Below are 14,456 nucleotides of genomic sequence, written 5' to 3' on the forward strand. Positions count from 1 at the left end.
TTGGGGGAGGGGGGTTGGGAGCTCAGCACCCGTGGTAAGGGAGCTATGCATGTGGGAGCTTTTTCTGAAGTCCACCGCACAGACCTAGAGTGCCCAGTTGGTGTCCTGGCATATCAGGGGGGACGAGTGTACTACGAATCCTGGCCCCTCCCACGACCAAATGGCTCGGATTAGGACGTTTTTGAGCTGGGTGTTTTTAGTTTCCATTATCGCTAAAAAAAACAAACGCCCAGCTCAAAAACGTCCATTTTTTTTGAAAATACGGTTCGGCCCGCCCCTTCACGGACCCGTTCTCGGAGATAAACGCCCATGGAGATAGGCGTTTGCGTTCGATTTTGCCCCTCTATGTCTTCCAGGTTCACCAAGATTTCTTTCAGTTCCTCCACATCGTCACCTTTAAAAACTATTTCTGGTACAGATACATCTTCTGTAAAAACCGCAAAGAATTCCTTCAATCTCCCCACTATGGTCTTGTTCTCCCTGAGTGCCCCTTTTGCTCCTTCATGATCTAATGATCCCACAGATTCCCTCACAGGCTTCCTGCGTCTGATGTGCTTAAAAAAGGTGTTACTTTGAGCAGTGGCGTTCCTAGGGGGGCGGACACCCGGGGCGGCGCCCCGCCCCCCCCCCCCGGTTGCAGCACCCCCCCGATGCAGCACGGAACCCCCCCCCGGGGCAGCGCGGACCCCCCCCCCCCCCGGGTGCAGCACCCCCTCACGATGCAGCGCGGACCCCCCCTGGGTGCACGCCGCTGGGGGGGGTGCCGCAGCGCACGCCTGCTCAGAGTTCCCTGACTTCGCGCGTTGGCTGCAGCTCCCTCTGACCCGGAACAGGAAGTAACCTGTTCCAGGGCAGAGCAGAGGGAGCTGCAGCGAACGTGCGAAATCAGCGATCTCAGAGCAGGCGCGTGCCGCGGCACCCCCCAGCGGCGTGCACCCGGGGTGGACCGCTCCCACCGCCCCCCCCCCCCCCCTTGGTACACCACTGACTTTGAGTTTTTGTCTCCTCAGTAAGTCTTTCTTCATATTCTTATGCTGCTTCTTATTTTCATCAATTGGATCCTTTTTCCATTCTTTGAAGGATGCTTTTTTGGCTCTAATAGCCTCTTCAAGTTCACCTTTTAACCATGTTGGCTGTCGTTGTCTCTTCTTTCCACCTTTGTTAATATGTGGAATACATCTGGTCTTGGCTTCCATGATGGTATTTTTAAACAACGTCCACGCCTGCTTTAGGGGTCCTTTTACTAAGGTGTGCTGAAAAATGGCCTGCGGTAGTGTAGGCGCGTGTTTTGGGCGTGCGCAGAATTATTTTTCAGTGCACCTACAAAAAAATGCCTTTTTAAAATTTTTGCCGAAAATGGAAGTGCGGCAAAATGAAAATTGCTGCGTGTCCGTTTTGAGTCTGAGACCTTACTGCCAGCTACTGACCTAGTGGTAAAGTCTCATGCGGTAACCGGGCGGTAATGACCTACGTGTGTCAAATGCCACTTGGCGTGCATAGCGGACGTGTGGTAGAAAATAAAAATTATTTTTTGGACACACGTATTGTACGCACGCCAAAAATGAAATTACCACAAGAGCCACGTGGTAGCCAGGTGGTAACTCCATTTTGGCGTGCGTTGGGTGGGCATAGATGCTTACATTGCTTAGTAAAAGGGTCCCTTAAAGTCCTTACCTCTTTGGCCAACCCTTTGATTCTGTTTAACCATTTCCCTCATTTTGTCATAGTCGCCCTTTCAAAAATTAAATGCTGCTACAGTAGATTTCCTTAGTGACTTCACAGAAATCCAGAAGAGGAAACCCAAGTTCTGTAGATAAAACAACACAGTCCACAAATCAGAACTACTACTGCTACTACTATTTAACATTTCTAAAGCGCTGCTAGGGTTACGCAGCGCTGTACAAGTTAACTTAGAAGGACAGTCCCTGCTCAAGGAGCACTGTTCGTTCTATTTTCTCCCACGCCGCTTCCCCGAGGACTACACCAAGCTCGTCTGCCCAACCTTTCCTATGATGCAGTGGCGTAGCCAAGGGTGGGCTGGGGTGGGTCCAGGCCCACCCACTTTAGGTTCAGGCCCACCAAGTAGCAGCACACATATAATGTGGCTGGCAGGGACCCCAAGCCCCACCAGCCAAAAACTCCCAACAACTTTTTACTGCCGGTGAAAATCTGCTATTTAAAAGGTATACGGGGGAGAGGGGATGTTTGAAAGACCATATGGCATGCAGGCGAGAGAGGGAGAAACCAAATCACTTGTAGGACAAAGCGGAGTGCTGCCCACCCACCTTGGGTCCTGGCCCACCCAAACTTGGGTGTTTGGCTACGCCCCTGCTATGATGGCTATAACTGGGGACCCGGGCACTGACACTTCTATACAAGCAGCCAATCAAACCTCGAGAAGTTTGAAATTTTTCACGTATGTCCTCCAGAGGTAACTTATCCCTCTGGATTACCAATCTAACTGCCGTAGTTCTAAGAAAGTGAGATATTTGATTGTATGCAAAGTCATCTCCCTGCACCTCCGGATATCTTGCCTTTAGTGCCTCAAGTGAAAGCAAAGAGCCTTCTTCAAACAATTGGCCCCAGGTTTTAACACCCATGATGAAGAATCTGTTTCTTATTTTCTTGCACAGATGAAGTGATAAAGCAGAGGAAAGCTGCCCTTGCGAATGAAAATGAACTGGAAAAGATTCAGCAGAAGAGACATTTGGATTTTCTTGACATTCTTCTCTGTGCCAAGGTACTTCTCGGAAGCCCTTGCAACTTTGTCTCCTGCCCTGGGCCAGATTTGTGGCTTTGTTGTTATCTGTGTTTATCTAAATGTGTATATTTTCTTAGGATTGGGATTTTATTGTTTAGTTTTATGAGATATACATTGTTTCTGTGATTATATTGTGTAATTTGATGCCCTGTAATGCACATTCGGTCTTTGGAAAAGTGGTTTGTAAATTCTCAATTAAATGAAGTCACTACAGCAAAGCAATTTGCTATTTGGGCTGGTAGCTGGTTGAATGCAGATCCAATCCGCACACAAATCCTATTGAAGTGCCAATTAATAGCAATTATTGATTGTTAATGATAGTACCTTCAATATCCTTTCGGACTGACTCTCCATGTTGCAGCCAGTGCCAGGGCAGAGTGTGGGCGGAGCCAGGGTGATCCTGGAACATATCCTGATAGTGGCTAAAAGCACTGTGATTGGCTGAGACAGACCTGGAGGGGCATAATCGAAAGGGACATCCAAATAGTTTTGACTTGGACGTCCTTTGCACGTCCCGATCCCAGATTCTCTCCGGCATGGTCATTTCGGGCACATAAGAAAAACACGTCCAAGAGAAGGATGCCCATCACAAAATCTGAAGGGAGAAATGTCCAAGTGCTCGTCAGGAACGTCCTTTTTTTTTTTTTTTTTTGAGTGAAGGACGTGTATGAAGCCGTCTTTGGCATGCGCAGAGCAGCCCGCATAACAATTGGCTGCTCCGCGCATGCTCAGCTGGCCTACTGGCTTCCCCCTCCTTAGAAAGGAAATCGCATGCAAATGAGCTAACTGCGAGTGAGATTTCCTTCGTGCATGCCCGTTTTTTACCGATTCGCTAAGGGGTCGGTAAGGGAAGGGCTCTTTCCGTGGAGTTAGTGCGTCTGGCTCTTAGTCTGTTATCCAGAGAATGTAGGGAAGAAAAAAGGCGGAAAAGTGCCCCACGCAAATGTAAACAGCAAAACAAAAGAGTGAGGCTGACTCAGAGAGGATATAAAAAAAAATATAAAAGTCTTTATTGTAAAAAGCTTAAAATCGACCCGACATAGCCATGTTTCTGCACAAAAGCCTGCCTCAAGGGCAGTGGCGTACCAAGGGGGGGGGGGGGGGGGGGGGGGCGGTCCGCCCCGGGTGCACGCCGCTGGGGGGTGCCGCGCGCCGGTCAGCGTCGTTCGTTTCCATGCTCCCTCTGCCCCGGAACAGGAGTACCTGTTCCGGGGCAGAGGGAGCATGGAAACGAACGACGCTGACCGGTGCGCGGCACCCCGCCCAGTGGTGTGCACCCGGGGGGGTTCTTTCGCCGGGGTGGGGGTGTCCCTTCGCCGGGAGGGGTCGTGCTGCACGGGGGGGGGGGGGGGGGGGGGGGGGCGCTGCACCCGGGGGGGGCGGGGCACATTGACGATCCGCCCCGGGTGTCAGCGCCCCTCGGAACGCCACTGCTCAAGGGTTAAACCAATCTGTTACATTGTATTGAAAGAAACTTGACTTAAAAGAGATGTCAACATCCTGGCTGTTAAAACGCGGGGTAGACCCAAGTGGAAAAAACCGCTCTGCAATGCAAACAATGCCTAACTGGTGACCTAATAAATGCTGGTTGCATTGCAGAGCGGTTTTTTCCACTTGGGACTACCCGGCGTTTTAATAGCCTGGGTCTTGACAAGTTTCTTTCAACACAATATAACAGATCTTTTGTTTTGCTGTATCCAGAGAATATAGGTCAGATAAAAGGTGATCCTAAGTTATTGAGATAGCAGAATGATTATTACCACTACAGATTCTGGTGCTGACGCTCTTATCTGGATGTTCAGTGCCAGCCACTCTCCAGATAAGTGGTACTGTCTATCCAGATATATTTTTTTGATTGCTGCAGTTGTCATTAAACACTCACTGTGGCGAGTGAATATTGACCCGTTTGTTTCCTTTATTGCCAGGCCTATGCCTTTTCTAACCTCGTCTGTTTGTTTTAAAGACACCGAGGTATACAAAACGTACGTACTACTCAGTGACCTTACGATATCCTACCCTGATGCTGAGTAAAATGTGCACTGAACCCCTCAAGCTCTCACACTTTCATTATAACATATTAAAGAATGAACATAGAAAGTCACATGCTTACACGCACTTGATAAAGTTTTGTGCATAGAAGTTATTATAATTAAAGTGCTGTTTTACTGCAGAAATATAAAAATCAGTTAGAAGTGGACCTTTTGCTAATTCTGAGGTTTCATGTTTAGGATGAGAATGGAAAAGGCCTCTCCAACAAGGATCTCCGTGCTGAGGTGGACACCTTCATGTTTGAAGGTCACGATACCACAGCCAGTGGCATCTCCTGGATCTTGTACTGCATGGCCAAGTACCCAGAGCACCAGGAAAAATGCAGGGAGGAAATCCAAGAGATTCTGGGAGACCGTGACACGGTGGAATGGTGACAGCCTCTTCATTCAACAGCGTAGCAGTTGTTTTAATTTGTGTTTCCTTGTGTGTCTCATCAGCTCGTAACCTTGGGGTCATCTTCGACTCCTCCCTCTCCTTCTCTGCACATATTCAACAGACTGCTAAAATCTGTCGTTTCTTTCTCTATAATATCAGCAAAATTCACCCTTTCCTTTCTGAGCACACTACCAGAACCCTCATCCACGCTCTTATCACCTCTCGCTTAGACTATTGCAACTTGCTTCTCACAGGTCTCCCACTTAGCCATCTCTCTCCTCTTCAATCTGTTCAAAATTCTGCTGCACGACTAATATTCCGCCAGGGTCGTTATGCTCATATTAGCCCTCTCCTCAAGTCACTTCACTGGCTTCCTATCCGTTTCCGCATACAGTTCAAACTCCTCTTATTGACCTATAAGTGCATTCACTCTGCAGCTCCTCAGTACCTCTCCACTCTCATCTCTCCCTACATTCCTCCCCGGGAACTCCGTTCACTGGGAATCTCTCTTATATGCACCCTTCTCCTCCACTGCTAACTCCAGACTTCGTTCCTTTTACCTTGCTGCACCATATGCTGGAATAGACTTCCTAAGCCGGTAAGTCAAGCTCTATCTCTGACCGTCTTCAAATCTAAGCTAAAAGCCCACCTTTTTGATGCTGCTTTTAACTCCTAACCCTTGTTCACTTGTTCAGAACCCTTATTTTATCAACCTCACTTTAATATTCCCTTATCTCTTGTTTGTCCTGTTTGTCTGTCCTAATTAGATTGTAAGCTCTGTCGATCAGGGACTGTCTCTTCATGTTCAAGTATACAGCGCTGCGTACGTTTGGTAGCGCTATAGAAATGATTAGTAGTAGTAGTAGGGTTCCACTTTAAGTAGAAGGTTTAATCTGTCTGCATTAGCAATGATAATAACATCTTTGCATTCCCAATGGGGTTGCATGGTAGATCTCTCATGTTGTGTAGTTTCTCAATCTTAGCATTAAGGAAGAAGAAAAATCTATGCTCCTCTGAAGGATCAGATCCTCCTCTATCATCTCGGTGAAAAAGAGAGTGAGAAACTTGTAAAATATCCCAGTATTCTCAATATTAGTGGTGAGCAATTCTGATCCTTGGTGTAGACAACATGTATGTTCTGCCTGCTAGAACAGTTCAACAGAGACCTCTACTGACCCTACTAGGAATATAGCAAAACAAACAGAAGACCACCAAATACGGAAATATAGCAACTTTAAATTCACCAATGGAATATTATGCCTGACATAGCCACGTTTTGCCCAGAAGGATGCATCAAAGGCAAAACTGTAAAATAAAACAATTAAATTAAAATCATACATTCAAGAAAGTATTATAAAGCAAACAATCAAATTGAAAATCTTATTTAAAACAAACATAACAACAATTTTAAATCATATTAAGAGCCATGCAAGACACCAACATAAATCAGAATAACCAACATATCCAAGTGTGCATATTACTTGCAATATATAAAGGGACATTTTTCATTTTATGTTTAAATCTGATTTTGGAATTTTTTTCTGAAAATGTCCAAAAATCAAGTGGTGAACATAAAGCCATTTTGAACCATAAAAATGTTTCATTTTGTTTTGAAAATGGCCATTTCCTAAACATTTTTTGCTCCGTGTGTTTTGTTTGTGACCATTTATAAAAAAATGTCCAAGGAAAACGTACAAAATCAAATTATTGGGATGTAGAAGGAGCCAGTATTCTTAGTAGACTGGCCACACAGACATGTTACCACATCCTCTGGCAATGAGTTGCAGAGCTTAACTATTCTTTGAGTGCAAATATTTCCTCCTATTTGAAGTATTTCCATGTAATTTCATTGAGTGTCCCCAGGTCTTTGTACTTGTTGAAAGAATGAAAAATTGATTCACTTTCACCCGTTCTACTCCTCTCAGGATTTTGTAGACCTCAATCATATCCCCCCTCAGCTATCTAGTTCATCACTTCCATCTTCACCTTCATTATCATCGTTATGCTGTCCAATTACAAACAAGACTGTCATGAACTTAGTACAAGAACAGTACTGGGCAGACTTCTAAGGTCTGTGCCCTGAGAAAGGCAAGGACAAATCAAACTCTGGCATACATCACATACCATGTAAAATGAGTTTATCTTGTTGGGCAGACTGGATGGACCGTATAGGTCTTTATCTGCCATCATTTACTATGTTACTCTTTGGGGTTCTACAAGGAATGTTGCTACTAATTGGGATTCCGGAATCTTGTAACTCTTTAGGATTCCACAATCTTCAGAACTTTTAGTTCAAGAAGAGTACTGGGCAGACTTCTACGGTCTATGCCCTGAGAAAGGCAAGGGCAAATCAAACTCTGGTATACATCACATACCATGTAAAATGAGTTTATCTTGTTGGGCAGACTGGATGGACCATACAGGTCTTTATCTGCCATCATTTACTATGTTACTATCCAGCTTATTTTCGAAGGAGAAAGGCGGCCATCTTCCGACACAAATCTGGAGATGGGCTGCCTTCTCCTAAGGGCGGCCAAATCGGTATAATCGAAAGCCAATTTTGGCTGACTTCAACTGCTTTCCGTCACAGGGACAGCCAAAGTTCAAAGGGGCGTGTCAGCAGTGTACCGAAGGCGGGACGGGGCGTGGTTAAGAGATGGCCGTCCTCGGCCAATAATGGAAAAAAGAAGGACGGCGTTGACGAGCATTTGGCCGACTTTACTTGGTCCCTTTTTGTTCACGATCAAGCCTTGAAAAGGTGCCTGAACTGACCAGATGACCACCGGAGGGAATGGTGGATGACCTCCCCTTACTCCCCCAGTCAGGGCCGTGCCAAGGGTCTCTGGCACCCCCCTGCAGACTACCATTTGGCGCCGCCCCCCCCCCGCACCTGCCTGGCTCCAAGGCAGCGATTCCCCTATCTCCCTGAGCCCTACCCTCCCACCCATCCATGCCCATCTGTCCCCTGCCCCGCCATTCATCCCGATCAAGCAATTCCCCTCTCTCCCTTCCATGAACCCTGCCCTCCCATCTATGCTCCTCTCTCCCCTGCCCTCCCGCTCCCATGTAGGAACTGCCCGCCCTCTTTCTCCCCCCCAAGATCCCGTTCCTTTTTTTTTCTTTTAAATTTACCTTCCTCCGGCAGCGCAGCGTCAGTGAAGGAGGCGGCGCTCCCAGTCCCGACGTCTCTAGCCTTCCATTGGTTCACTCAGTGTTCCGCCTTCTTCTGACGTCAAGGATGATGTCAGAAGAAGACGGGACACTGAGCGAACCAATGAAAGGCTATTGACATCGGGACTGGGAGCGCCGCCTCCTTCACTGATGCTGCGCTGCCGGAAGAAGGTAAATTTAAAAGAAAAAAAAAAGGAAAGGGATCTTGGGGGGGAGAAGAGGGCGGGCAGTTCCTACATGGGAGCGGGAGGGGCAAGGTAAGCACGCAGCGGCGGCGCCCCCCAGAGGATGGCGCCCCCCTGCGGCGCTTACCCCGCTTACCGCATCGGCACGGCCCTGCCCCCAGTGGTCACCAACCCCCCTCCCACCCAAAAAAAATTTAAAAAACATTTTTTTGCTAGCCCTATGCCAGCCTCAGATGTCAAACCCAGCTCCATCACAGCACTATGCAGGTCCCTGGAGCAGTTTTAATGGGTGCAGTGCACTTCAGGCAGGAGGACCCAGGCCCATCCCCCCCTACTTGTTACACTTGTGGTGGTAAATGGGAGCCCTCCAAAACCCACCCGAAACCCATTGTACCCACATGTAGGTGCCCCCTTCACCCATAAGGGCTATGGTAGTGGTGTACAGTTGTGGGGAGTGGGTTTTGGGGGGGATTTGGGGGGCTGAGCACCCAAGGGAAGGGAGCTATGTACCTGGGAGCAATTAATGAAGTCCTCTGCAGTGCCCCCTGGGTTGCCCGGTTGGTGTCCTGGCATGTGAGGGGGACCAGTGCACTACAAATGCTGGCTCCTCCCACAACCAAATGGCTTGGATTTGGCTGGTTTTGAGATGGCCGCCCTTTGTTTCCATTATCGGCGAAAACCAATGTCGGCCATCTCTAAGGGTGGGCCAAATGTTGAGATTTGGCTGGCCCCGACCGTATTATTGACATGAAAGATGGCCGCCCATCTTGTTTCGATAATACGGTCGGAGATGCCGCTTTCCGGGGTCATCCCTAGAGATGGGCACCCTTATAGATTGGCGCCCCCGTTAGATTTTGCCCCTCCTCATTACTATGTAAAGTTGGAATCGTTGTCTGTTGTTGTTCTAACAATTTTTTGCCTGATGGCAAACTGTTTGAATATCTTTGAGAACTGATGTGGGAACATCAAATGTATGGGAACCCTTCAGTCTTAAAGCCAGACAGACAAATAGACTTTTTCAATAAAGACTCTATAAACTCAATGGACAATCACCCCAATGCAAAATGTTCCGTGGGATGACCAGCAGACTATTGTGGTAGAGACATATGTCTGTTCACCAAGAACTGCTAAAAACTTCAGCTTCATCTCCACTTTAAAGTGACCCAACTCATCACTGTTCTGTTTGGCTGGAGACCAGTAACCAGTTCAACAATACAGGCAATTGCACTGTTCTCATAGGCTATATTCTCTGAACAGTAAAATTTAAGATGAGATGATCCACTGTTAACATAACGAGGTTTGCAATAGCAAAATCCTGTTCCCGGTTTTGCTGTTTCATTTGGTTTACTGTGGAATTGTCAATTTATATCTCCCTTCCACTTTTACTTTTAACCGTAAGCGTCATATGTAACTGAGTAAAAGTAGCAAAAATTGGCAAAATTATTACTCCAGTAAAAGTTACAAATGTTCTCCTGTACTTCTTAACAAGTAAAAGTAACAAAACATTTACTTAAGTACAGTAACTATTTATAGTAACTTAGTTACAATGCAACACTGATAGTTTTACTACCTGCAGAAATACGGCACCTAAAATTTGGTGCCCGGTTATAGAATTCCAAGCGACTGAGAGATCGACTGCTTCTATTCTCTCTTCCTAGAAGACCTTCGACTCGCTGTTCCCAGTGGCTGGAACCTCATTTTGGAACCTCCTACCAATAGACTTTGTCTGTTCTGATGGCAATCTTAGCTTTAGGAAAAAGCTAAAAACATTCCTGTCCCCCAAAATTCCCCCCTAACCTCCCATCACCGCAACACTCTATGAAGTTTCCTACCTAACCTCACCTCCCGCCTAACCCATGCCTTTATCTTCTCTCTCAGCCCTCTATCTGATTTTCCCATGCCTGCACCAACTACTGTGCCTTAACTGTCTGTAAACCACACTGAACCCTAAAATGGGGATACTAGCGGTATATAAGGGGCATATCTGGACTCTGGCGGTAGGGGGGCCAGAGCCAGAGGGAGGGGGCACATTTTAGCCCCCCCCCCCCGGCGCCACCGATCCCCCCCCCCCCCCCGCCATTTCCGGACCCCCCCACCACTGCCAGACCCCCTCGCCACCAATGATACTCTCCACCCCCTCCCGCCGCCGCCAACCCTGCACCGCTGCTGTCACTTACCTTTGCTGGCGGGGGACCCCAACCCACCACCAGCCGAGGTCCTCTCTTCCATGCAGGCTGCAAGTTGCAACGCTTCCTGTTCTTCTGAGTCTGACGTCCTGCACGTACAATGCGCAGACTGAGTTCCAAATTCTGAGTCTGACGTCCTGCACGTTGTATGTGCAGGACGTCAGACTCAGAAGAACAGGAAGCGTTGCAACTTGCATCCTGCACGGAAGAGAGGACTTCGGCTGGTGGGGGCTTGGGGTCCCCCGCCAGCAAAGATCGGCGACGGGTTGGTGGCGGGCGGGCGGGAGGGGGAGGTGGAGAGGGTCGATGGTAGGGGGGTCCAGGGCGAAATCTGCGGGGGTCCAGGCCCCTGTGGCCCCACGCAGATACGCCCCTGTAGAAGACTGAATTTGAATTGAATGACCTCTTATATATCAATATTTGTGCTATAATCTGCCTTGAACTTAAATTGGAAAAGTGGACAGTAATTAAAATAGAAATTAACCATTTCTGTAATAAGTAATCTCTGTTGAGCAGGGACTGCCTCTTCATGTTCAAGTGTACAGCGCTGCGTACGTCTAGTAGCACTATAGAAATTATAAGTAGTAGTAGTAGTAGTCTTTGGGATTCCGGAATCTTGCTACTCTTTGGGATTCTGCATGGAATCTTGCTACGGTGGGATTCCGGAATCTTGCTACTCTTTGTCCTTATCCCTTACTTGTCCTGTTTGTCTGTCCTAATTAGATTGTAAGCTCTGTCGAGCAGGGACTGTCTCTTCATGTTCAAGTGTACAGCGCTGCGTACGTCTAGTAGCGCTATAGAAATGATAAGTAGTAGTTTCTCATAACACTTGTTATGCTTATTTTTAGGGATGACCTTGGGAAGATGAATTATACCACAATGTGCATTAAGGAAAGTATGCGCATGTACCCGCCAGTCCCTTTAGTGTCCCGGCAGCTCACCAAACCTATCACTTTCTTTGATGGACGCTCCCTCCCTGCAGGTCAGTTTTTTATGAAGTCTTATATATGGCAGATAATGCAAAGAAAACAACAGGGCAACTGGTCTGTAAACTCCAAGATGGAAAAACAAAAGAGCAGATCGATAAGAGAGAAAAATATCAATTTATTATATGACAAAAATATTCAGAATCAGCCCGACACTGGCCGTGTTTCGCCCAGCAGGGCTGCGCCAGGGGCTACAAAACAAATAACATGACATTTAAAAATTTGTATAATCACAAATAAGATGTGTCTAAATATACAAAATTAAAAACAAAAAGAAATGTATTGATGTCCATAAACTATTACTACTACTATTTAGCATTTCTATAGCGCTACAAGGCGTATGCAGCGCTGCACAAACATAGAAGAAAGACAGTCCCTGCTTACAATCTAATGATTTATATACTCAATAACAACCAATAAAAAATGATATATATATTTTTATTACATTTGTACCCTGTGCTTTCCCACTCATAGCAGGCTCAATGTGGCTTACAAATTATATACAGGTACTTATTTGTACCTGGGGCAATGGAGGGTTAAGTGACTTGCCCAGAGTCAGAAGGAGCTGCCTGTGCCTGCAGTGGGAATTGAACCCAGTTCCCCAGGACCAAAGTCCACCACCCTAACCACTAGGCCACTCCTCTTCTTCTAAAAGCAACATATATAAATTAATGTAGAAATTTTTATATACAATTTTTATATCAAATTTTTTATAAAATCTTAATAATACGTAAGGCTACCAAAACTAAATTATAAAATATAAATTATCGCATTAAAAAAACAATGAAATATAGATATCCCACATAAAGAACGAAATAATGACGTTAATATGATATATTGTTCTTTTATAATACCAGGAATCCGTAAGGGAAGGGCTTTAACAATGTTTTAGTGCATCTACCCATCAGCCTGCAGTCCATTCCTAGGGGTAGATGCACTAAAAACATCGGTAAGCAACGGGAATGCATCAAGGAAATCGCGTGCAAATGAGCTGGTGGCTGCTTGCTCATTTGCATAGGATTTCCTTCCAAGCCAGTTGGCCAGCTGAGCATGCGCAGAGCAGCCAAGCATTATGCTGGCTGCTCTGCACATGCCAAGGGCGTCCTTTATGGACGTCCTTCACTGAAAGAAAAAAAAAAGTCGTCCCCATAATCGGGAGGGAGATCAAAGGGCTACGAGGAGGCTCCCGATGCTGCTGGCAGCTATCGGCGGCTTCTGCTCCGGCTGCCTTGCTCCTTTCTGTCTGCCCCGGGGTGTTAGCAGCACGTCCGATGCCCCTCCTCCAGGTCTCTCTCAGCCAATCACAGCGCATTTAGCTGTCACTGGTGTCAGCTAAATGCGCTGTGATTGGCTGAGAGAGACCTGGAGGCTCCTGATGCTGCTGGCAGCTATCGGCGGCTTCTGCTCCGGCCGCCTTGCTCCTTTCTGTCTGCCCCGGGGTGTTAGCAGCACGTCCAATGCCCCTCCTCCAGGTCTCTCTCAGCCAATCACAGCGCGTTTAGCTGTCACTGGTGTCAGCTAAATGCACTGTGATTGGCTGAGAGAGACCTGGTGGAGGGGCATAATCGAAAGAGATGTCCAAATAGTTTTTTGATTTGGATGTTCTCGCACGTCTCTCTCCAGCAGTGGTCATTACAAAAGGACACCCATCACAAAAAAATCTAGGGGAAAACCGTCCAAGTGCTCGTTAGGGACGCCCTTTTTTTTTGTTAGTGAAGAACGTCCATGTTAGGCACTTTAGAAGGACGGCCTTGACGAGCACTTGGACGTTGTTGTTTTGAGTGAAGGACGTCCATAAAGGACGTCCCTGACGAGTACTTGGACGTTTTTTTCCCGATTTTTTTAGGGGGGTTAAATTTATAGAAGTTTTCAGAGGCAAATAAATCCCGCACAGCCCCGAGAGGTACAGACCTCCCGTTAGATTTTCCACAGTTAGGCAATCGGAAAACGATAGTGCATCTCATTACAATACGATTTATACACATTATAATACTAATTTGCTCATCTGCATTCTGTTTTCGTTAGCTGCTACCGTGATAGGACAATGCCCTTTTGTGCATGTCCTAGTTTACTACTTGCACGTTACACTGGCTAGAACCAGTTTAAAACCCAAGTTAATGGCTCGTTAAGTTTAGTGCATCTGGCCCCTAGACCCCACCTGCTGCACAGAAGCAGGAGTGCCAGAGCCACCCCAGTGCCTGGGAGTGAAGTGCGCTGGACTGGCTGCTCGGTCCAATGCACTTTTATAGCACAACGTTGTTGCAGCCACCATAGATTCTGAATTGGTTCCTGCAGGGAGGATTAGAAGAGTTGGGGTTGTTGGTTATCGAGGGGTTGCTGAAGTTGGGGGAAGGTAGACAAATTGCTGTTTTTAAAATATTTATGCAAGAGAACCCAAGAGTTTGAGGGGATCATTTTCTAACAATTCTATACATAAGGGCCCTGTGCTAGTTAACATGTGCTAATGCTGTTAGTAAATGACCCCCCTAAATAGATATGATAGCTTGTTTGATAGAATGTATCATGGATTCGTTTTTAATAAGCTCTATCCTGCTATTTCTCACAGACTCTTTGGTTGTGCTGAACGTTTACATTATTCACAGAAACCCCAGTGTGTGGCAAGATCCAGAGGTACCTTTCTGTTCTAAAACAGATACTTGTGATGATATTTCTGGGTTTTTACAATTGGTTCAATAAGATTTACGAGTGCAGGAGGTGGGGTAATTTTTCAAGACATTCATTG

The 14,456-nt window shown here is 46.7% G+C and overlaps 1 pseudogene; it reads left to right on the forward strand.

Annotated features, from left to right (window-relative positions):
• LOC115471797 overlaps positions 1-14,456 on the forward strand; it is a 68,388-nt pseudogene that overhangs the window by 43,872 nt on the left and 10,060 nt on the right.

The sequence above is a fragment of the Microcaecilia unicolor genome, chromosome 6 (assembly GCF_901765095.1).
Source record: "Microcaecilia unicolor chromosome 6, aMicUni1.1, whole genome shotgun sequence".
Classification (NCBI taxonomy): Eukaryota; Metazoa; Chordata; class Amphibia; order Gymnophiona; family Siphonopidae; genus Microcaecilia; species Microcaecilia unicolor.